The 9,081-nt window shown below is 43.5% G+C and overlaps 1 protein-coding gene across 4 annotated transcripts in view; it reads left to right on the top strand.

Annotated features, from left to right (window-relative positions):
- The first annotated feature begins 229 nt into the window (after window positions 1-229).
- DIP2C (disco interacting protein 2 homolog C) overlaps window positions 230-9,081 on the top strand; it is a 190,638-nt gene continuing 181,786 nt past the window's right edge. For 2 of the 4 annotated variants that reach the window (XM_014945018.1, XM_014945017.1), the window contains exon 1: window positions 232-394. The gene's annotated coding sequence lies outside the window, so the exon portion shown is untranslated. Of the gene's footprint in view, window positions 395-9,081 lie in introns of all 4 variants that reach the window. The other 2 variants (XM_014945016.1, XM_014945015.1) reach the window with 2 other exon arrangements.

Genomic DNA, 9,081 nt, shown 5'->3' with positions numbered 1-9,081 from the left:
CAGCAAAATTCATATTTTTAGCAATAGCGTGTTGAGCGCTTCTACAGAAAGAGAGAACGTATTTTACCGTGTCAAATTACGGGCCTGGGTAGTTTTTTTCCAGGGTCACTGGCTTGCTTTTCGTTTGAATTATAAGTGTCCAGTTATTTTTAAAGTTGTTTTATCACAAAATAGGCGTGTAAGGGGAGCAGTTCCATACTGGGTGCGTCGTTTCCCTGTGCCGGAGCAGCGTGGTCACCCACAGCCCCTGCTGAGCCTTGGGGAGCACTGGGCTGAGCCCCCTGCCCTGCGGAGGGAGAGCCAGGCAGCCCCTCTGAGCCCTCCTTCCCCTTCATCTTTGGGAATGCCTCCGACTCGGAGATTCCGGGCGGGAGAAGGACTTGCCTGAGGAAGGGTAAGGAATGTTTATTTGTGGCATGTCACAGCTGTTGTGTGCAGAGCAGTGCTTTTTCCCTGTACTTTGACTGTTTTCCATAAAATCAGTAGTATTTTATAAACATCAGCCTAGTGGCTGACTCTTTGCTTTGCATTTTGAAAGTTTCTACCTGGACTTTGTGTTGCAAAATTGTGTAGCTGTGGATATAATACACAAATATATAAAGTAATGTTAAACCAAAATGAAGGAAAGATGCAATAAGGGAAACATACCATACTTAACACACCACACTTTGCCCGAGTGTTGCAGCATATACAGAAAATATCATGACACTTTGGAGTTATCCTGAATACGTAGGGAGGGATGTGTTTAAATAATATCAGTTTCAAAATGACGCACATAGAAATATTTTTATTTCCATTAGAAGAAACACCTACGAAGTCAGTGACTGAAGTAGGTTAGGGGAAATTAGTTTGTACTGTTTTTCATGGCCTTTTTGCTTTGCCTTTGATGTAACATTCAGTAGCGTTTACAGAAATAGCTAGGCTCACAAATAATTTATGTCCCGTTGATCTTTTAGGTGATCCTGAATGAAGAAAAAATGTTTGTGGTTGTTTTTTCTGCTCCCCATATGGTTCTGTTGTTTGGAGGTTTGTTTTTTTTTTTGCTAAAACTTTGCTTAGCAGTGGAAGAGAAGAAATTTGCTTCTCGTTTTTGAGTAGGAAGCGTAATCTAAGGAATGCATTTCCAGTGCAGTAACTGTTAGCAATAGATTGGAGTTGAGAACTGCTTCAGGGGGTTCCCTCTGCTGACGGCAGAGCCTGCCTGCCGGGGAGCCGGAGGTGTTCTCTGAGGCACAGCACTAACGTGGCTACCACGGCTTCTGGTGGAGCTGGCCAATGGTCGGCCAGCCCACCTTGGTCTTCAAAAGGTCTCGGTAGATGTGGGCTAAGTGTTTGCAAACCTCAGGTCTTAAGTGGTTTTCATATTTATTCCAGGCAAAAAGTAATCGAGTCTTAAAAGAAAAGTTCTGCAGAGAAGTCTTGCTTTAGAAATGTAAGTTAAAGGAATGCTAGGACAAGATGTGGTTGCATTTGCTTGGAGTAGTGTGTGATAGTATTAGAGCAAAAATGCAATTTTAATAAACAATTATAAATACAATTTTTCACTTGAATAAGGGTTTTCATTGAAAACAGCTGCATTTTCTAGTAAAATTTACAGAATTAAAGTGCACAGTAACAAAAACAAAACTCCAGTTTCTTACAAGGTAACCACACACTTGACTGTTCTTTCTCCTGAATTACAAAACCCTTTATAATCTTTTATGAATATGATACAAGTTAGAAAGATAAAAACCAAAACATAAAAAACTTTTATGGAGTTTAGAAAGCACATGAAAAGACCAGAATTTGGGGAGGCACAGCTGGATGTGTGCAGCCCTAACAGCCGGCTCGCCAGCGCGCTCCGGTCTCGTTTCCCCCCATCCCAATAGCACTGAACTGTTGCTAGCACCTTCAAATCCTGTTGTTTAGATCTGGTGTGTTTTGATGAAATATATTTGGAAGAGGGAAATGAAGACGATGCAATCTTTGATTTGTTGCCCATTCAGGAAGGAAGGGACCAGGTCCTTCAGAAGGTTGACTCCAAGCACTGGGGTTTTGTGATTGATGGCGCTTCATTCCTGCTCCAGCGCTAGCAGCAAGCCTGAGCTCTAATTCAGGCTGTACTCACCTCCCCCTCCAACAGGCATCTGTGTCTTCTGAACTTGCGAGAATAAGTTTACACAGGCGCAAACAGTAACTTGTAGGAGTTTCGACTGTGCCAAGGTAAAAAGCAGAACTTTAAACCAAGCCACTTCCTAGGCAAAACGGCTTTGTAAGTAAAAGCCAGGCAGAGAGACCGCCGCCTGACGTTTGACAGATATATTAACTTTTAACACCTCTAAATGTACTGACTAGTCCTATCTAACCACGTGAGGTGGAACCGTGCCGTGCAATACATACCATCCATAGCAGCGTGCACGCACATTTTCCGTGGTGCCCTGATAACTGCTATCAGTTGGGCTGGTGGATACACTGGGACGCGGCTGACAGCGACTATCTGAAATACTGAGAACTGGAAAAGGCATCAAAATTGTTCATAACATTTTGACATTTTAAAACATCTTCCTGCTCCATTTTTAGGAACAGAGGAATGAGTTGCAATGGGGTGGTTTAATTAAGCGATGAGGTGGAGGTATGGAACCACTACCTCGAAGCACTTGAGCACGACTAATTTTAAGCATGTGAATATTGTGCTGGTACTTGGCTGTTGTCAGCTGAGTTGGAATGGCAGACTGTCAAACCGATAGACCGTAGCTGCTGGGGTCAGCTGAGGGCCCAGAGTTAAGCACGAGCTTAAGCGTCGTTCTCTGCTGGTGCCAGTGGTGGGGTGGGAATACTGTCCTGGAGCGTTATGGCCTCTGTCAGGATGGCTGTCTTGCAGTTCACGTGTGCTTATTTTAAGGCACTGCAGATTTAACTCTTCTCGCTTGGCCTTCTGCTTCTCCACCTCTCATTATTTTTCCAGTATTGTTGTTTTAAAATTAACTGCAGCCGGTTTCTTGTTAGCTGAAGGTAGGTTTATGCCATTTTGTTCCAGATATATTAGAATACTCATAAAATCTGTCTTTTTTTTTTTTTTTCCAAATGTCTTTTTACCTGCAGTCTGTATAGACGATTCTTTGTCTGCTTTAGCTTTTTATCAGTGATAGTGTTAAGTTGCTTCCAGGAGGAAAAGATGCACTATTGAGTAAGTAGGTCATGGGAACAGCCAAATGATGATGTTTCTGCAAAGAAATGAAGAGGAGAGTTAAGACTGGAAGTGGAAAGCAGCTCTGCAGGAAGACGGGCATCTCCTGGGATGGAGGGACGTGCGGTGCCCGCGGCGTTTGGCTCGGCAGAGTGCTGTGCTGCCAGTCACACTCCCCGGGATCATCCACCCCATCACTTCACCACAGACATCCCGTGCAGGGATTTACTCCTGTGGCGTTGCCTTTCCTAGAGATTATATTTATTTTTTTTTTACCCTACATTCAAATGTAGAATTTTCTACATTCAAAACCTGGCAAAACCCCCAACTAGTGTGGGGGGAAAACTGGCTGTGAGAGAGTCTCTCCCTGCCCAGGAGAGCCTCAGTCCCTTCTGCAGATTAGTGGTGAGAGTGGAGATAACTCACTTGAAGGCACAAGGTGTAACTGCTGGAGGTTTCTGGGAGATGGAAGTGTATTAAGTGCTGGGATAAAGCTGTGGCTGATTTTCTTTTCTTCCAGCACTCGGGTTACAGCTTAGGGCTTTGTTCTCGAAGTCATTGGCCAAACGTTGTGTTCTTGATGTGCCATTTTTACATGAATTATTCAAAATCTTTCTGATAAATGTGTACATGGGGATTGTCAAAAATTGTCTAAACTAAGGTTATGATGCTAGGCAAATTTTCCCCTTCATTTTTCTTAAAATTTTCTGCTTTGTTACCCTACTTAGAAAAAGCTTCACTTTGTTCCTAAAAAAATATAAATGAACAAAGACTAATGATGTTACCTTGGCCACTCGAGTGGAAGAATGGAATGGTACTTAGACTAAATCTATATACTTTAAAAAGCATGGAACTACGTTGCAAAATTTTTAAGCAAGTTGGTTTTTCTGGGGAAGCTTTTTACTTTATTTCTGTGCTCTATACCAGTTACAACCATCATCCGTGACTGTGAACTGCTGACAGTATTTGCACAAAAGAGCTTTGCAGTTGGCTTAGTTCATACATTTTTTAAACAGAGGCTGCAGATGGAAGAATACAGTATCGTAGGCCAGATGTGGCTGAATATGTATGTATGACTAAATGTACTTAAATGGTCAACGGATAACTTACATGGTCGTAGATTTCAGTATATTGTCCAATTAGGTGATAGTGTTTAGAACGTTCCCATTGGAAAGTTGTCTTTAACTCTGCCAATGGGTTAAATTGCTCCACCACAGAAGAAATGCAAAAAGTTTTACATTTCACTTGAGAACTGCTTGACTGGAAGTGAGGGTGGTGGAGAACTTGTGCCGTGGCTTTCTGCGCTGGGCTGAGGTGGCTGCAGGGTGGGTGGCCCAGAGGGAGCCAAACGTGGGGACCTGGAAACCACACCACATTTTGACTCTGTTCTAGAAATTGATTCACCCGATGTTATGAAAAATAGTAATCCTTAAAGACCCCATGGGGAAGAGAAACGGCCTTTTCTCAATGTTATCCCATTTTTTCCTTTTGTTTCACATTTAAATTTTAAATACATTTAACATTTCAACAGTTTGTGTCAGAGATTTTAAATAATTACTACATTGAGCTAAAAATGAATTTTTAACCTCTTTTCTTCGGAAGCAAAAGAACATGTAAATTTACAGTTATATTCTTGGCCCAGTGCCGAAACATCTCTTTTGTTATCATGAAGGAAAATAGAGAGGTTTGATTAAAACCTTGCTCAGTAATTAAATGTCTGTAGTTTTTCTCCTGTAGACATTGTTCCATTTTGGTGGGGCTTTTTGTAAGGCTCCATGGAATTTTAATAAATCCCTCAAATGAACCCCCAGACAGTTTTCATGATTTTTATACTACATTAGCAATTACAGGAATACACTGCAAAAATAATAAACGCCTGTTAATTGCAAGCCTTTAATTGTGTAGATTATTAATTTAGCATGAAGAGCAAATGACGGGCTATATTCTGCTGTCTGTCGCAGAAGTCTTGCACATATTTCTAAGTTCTGTAAGTAATTTCATTTGGAGTAATGAATGATGCATCCGGTACTTGGATCTTAAACTGAACACTTGCTGAACAAATTTATTAGTGCGCAGCCCCGCTCAGCGCTCCCTACTCAACGTGCTACCCAAAACTCACAGTCTGAGACACCGACCCGCTCGCTCTCGGGTTTAATGACATCTTAAGCTCTGTGATGTGTTAAGGTTGTAGAATAACTTGTATTTAATGGGGCATTCAGGAAGCATGGGGGTTTAAGGCTACTTTTGTGCGAGAAGGAGCTGGGAAAAAAATGTGAATGCTTGGAGGGGAAAGGCCATAGGGAGAGCGTGTGGTTGCTTTGGGGTAGAAGTTGACTTTTCTGAGCTAAAATTGACTAGAACCTTTTCAGGCTTTGCTTATATTTGGAGACCCAATTAAATACCTATGGGATGTTTTTTGACAGTGAAAAAGCCATGTGTTTCCTATATTCAGAGCTTGCAGGCAGCAGTGCTTCAGTCTCACTTTTTAATTTGCTCTGAAGAAACAACATTACTTCTGGGTAGAGAGTTCTCTGGGCAGGGGTTTAGAGACTTGGGACCTGCACCAGGGGTGAGAGCTGATGCCTACTTTTTTGGGGCCTTCCATGCTTTCCAACCTTAACTTACAAGAGAGAATTATTTTTTTAATCTTTCTTCCAGTTGACCCCAGGCTGCACCCCAGGAGCGGCCACCTTCTCCTTCAGCTTCTGCTCTGCCCTTGTCTGGTGCTGGGTGTAATTTCTGGGACTCCTCTCCCCTGCTTCTGCCTTTCCTGGCACAGAATCATGCTTTTCTTCATTTTGTCTTCCCTTTTGTGCTTTTTCCCCTGCTCACATAAAGCTGCTAAAGGACTGCTTAATTTTTGTAAGTTTGTGTGTACTCTGTAGTATCTTCCACCCATTTTGCTGCAGACATAACCCTCATGGTGAGCCTCTCAATTTAGATACCTGGATTTATTTGGGCTTCACATTGGAGAGGGAAACCCCTCAGCCTCCCAGTTCTCTTTTATGGAAACAACTGAAAAATGAATTATTTAAAGGAGAAAAACCAAGTCCTGGCATGCAGCCTTGTGAAGGAAACTGGAAAACGCTGTACAAGTGGCAGCAGCAGCAAATGGAGTTTGGGCAGAGTGAGCTCTTGCAAGGGTGACAGCAAAGTGCATGGAAATGAAGTGTCAGCAAAGTGAGAAGATTGATTAATCAGGTCGGGGCAATCCCAAGTGCAGATACGGGCTTGGCAGAGAATGGATTGAGAGCAGCCGTGAGGAGAAGGACTTGGGGATGTTGGTGGATGAGAAGGTCAATGCAACCTGGCAATGTGCACTGGCAGCCCAGAAAGCCAACCGTATCCTGGGCTGCATCAAAAGAACTGGGGCCAAGCAGGTCAAGGGGGTGATTCTGTCCCTGTTCTCCACTCTCATGGGACCCCACCTGGAGTACTGCATCCAGCTCAGGAGCCCCCAATATAAGAAGGTCATGAACCTGTTGGAGTGGGTCCAGAGGAGGGTCACAAAGATGATCAGAGGGCTGGAGCACCTCCCCTATGGAGATGGGCTGAAAGAGTTGGGGTTCCACAGCTTGGAGAAGAGAAGGCTCCAGGGAGACCTTATAGCAGCCTTCCAGTACTTAAAAGGGGCCAAGAGGAGAGATGGGGAGGGACTTTTTATCAGGGAGTGGAGAGATAGGACGAGGGCTAACAGTTTTAAACTGAAAGGAGTGATTTAGATAAGATTTTAGGAAGAAATTCTTTACCGTGAGGGTGGTGAGACATTGGAACAGAGACACTGCCCAGAGAAGCTGTGGATGCCCCATCCCTGGAAGTGTTGAAGGCCAGGCTGGATGGGGAGCAACCTGGAGTTGGAACTAAATAGTCCCTTAACATCCCTTCCAACCCAAACCATTCTTTGATTGTATGCATCTGTGAAAGTACACAGATCTCCTCTCTACATTGACTGCTGTAGTGTTTTGCCAAAATCCATGACTGTGATTGTGATATATTTTAACAAAGCCTGTGTCATCACCAAGGACACTGAGGTTTGGTCAGCTGGCGTAGTTAGCTATTACAAACTGCTCTTCAGCACACAAAAAGTGTTTCTGCACAGACATCTCTGTAACTTAAGGCAGAGACAAGTGTTTGCTATATCAAGGTGGTAGCTTCTTTTATTTTAGGCAGAACTGCTTGTACACTAACATTAAAGCATAAGTGGTTTAGTTCTGTTTGCAACCCTTCTGTCTTAATGTGCTTCATTATGCTAAAATCCTTCAGTTTGAGGTTTAGTATTTAAAAAAAAGACTGTTTGTTGGATTTTCTGTCAATTGTTTTTAAGTTGCACAGAAAAACATCAAGGTTGGGAGATGTGTAGGGTGATGTAACATCTTGTACCAGACCAAAACGCTTGCAAGGAACGAAGAAGTTCCTTGGACCCACAAGTCTTCTGTGAAGCAAGAATACTTCTGATGATCTTCGCCTCTAAATGCCATTGCTCCTTGACGTTCTTTCTTTCTTCCTTCTTTTTTGATGGTGCCGGTAAGAATACAGGGCTGAGCTGCCTTTTGAATTTCCCTTTCATCTAAGCGTGCTGTCTTCTACGTCATACGGGAGTTCTTTGTGTGGCTGGTGCATACGTGACAGGAGGACTTATTTCTCCCTTAATTAGGGACAGGCGGTGGGCGTGAAGCCTCCTTTCATAGCTTCAAGATTGTCATACACTCCTCCAAACAAATCATCTAGTCACCTGCTACAAAACATCTTCTCTATTTTTACATAAAAATGGGTATTCAAGGCTCTTTGGGAGGGTTATGGTGGTTATTATCCCATTGGGAATGATTGCGCGTGACATAGGATCCTCGGCTGTAGGCCGTGCCGGGTGGCTGGGGAGGCCTCGGTGGTGGTCAGCAGAGCTGTGGGAGGGAGAAGGAGCTCTGGCCAGTTGGAAATGGCACAAAGTTTTTAGTGTGTGCAGCCTGGGCAGTGTGCGGTGGCTGTCTGAGAGCCTGCGGTGGCTGCCTGGCACGGCTGCTCGGCTATTTATGGGCAGCCAAGCTGCAAGCCTGAGCTGCAGCTCTCCTTCAGCAGAAAACTGCCAATCCCTTCCGACGTTAGCATTTCTTTCTTTTTTTTTTTTCTTTTTTTTCCCTCAAGCTTTATTTTTTTTTCAGCTGTGCATTTTTTGGTTGGTTGTTGTTTTTTTCACCCGGTATGATGCGTATCTCACACGTCACACTGTTGACTGCGGTGGTGGCAGCGTAGCCCTGGCGAAGCCAGAGCAGGACCAGCCTGTTGAAGCAGAGGAGGAATGTGAAACTCCTGGTAATAAAAATAGCCTGCTTTATATTTTACATGTAAACTAAACTTTGCCGTTGGTATGGGGCTCTGCCAGGTGTGCATACCGTCTGCTTCGTGACCTCTGTAGGACTAATGCAAATAGCAGTTGACTTCAGATAATTTGATGTTATTTAGCTCGTTAATTTATGTCAGTCAAAAGACAGGGGAACTTTTCTGCCAGCAATAAATTAGTTTCTGGTATTGATTTACTGGTAGTGACATGGAAGAATGAGGAATGACATTTAGTATGGCTACGTCAAAAACTATTATCTTAAAATCACAGCGGTCAAATTTTAATAACAGCTGCCATGTTACTTCCCTGAATAGGGAGTTACTTTCCAAAGTGTGTGGGGGGGAAAATACACGGTATTACAGGGTAATAATGGGTGGGAAGTGCTTTTTTTACACTCCAGCAGCACCGCTTCTCTCTGGATCAGCTGAGATCGCTATGTACTACTCAGAAGAGGTGATTTTCTGGTTCCAGCAGAAGTGTTGGGTCCTAGACATGCCTTCAAGCCATCTGGCCACATCTTATTGCCTTCGAAGAATGCTGCTGGGCACACTTAACTGGGTCCCCAGCCAGGCTGCTGTGG

This window comes from Calidris pugnax, unplaced genomic scaffold, assembly GCF_001431845.1.
Source record: "Calidris pugnax isolate Ruff unplaced genomic scaffold, ASM143184v1 scaffold54, whole genome shotgun sequence".
Lineage (NCBI taxonomy): Eukaryota > Metazoa > Chordata > Aves > Charadriiformes > Scolopacidae > Calidris > Calidris pugnax.
This window is presented reverse-complemented; position numbering and strand designations above follow the sequence as displayed.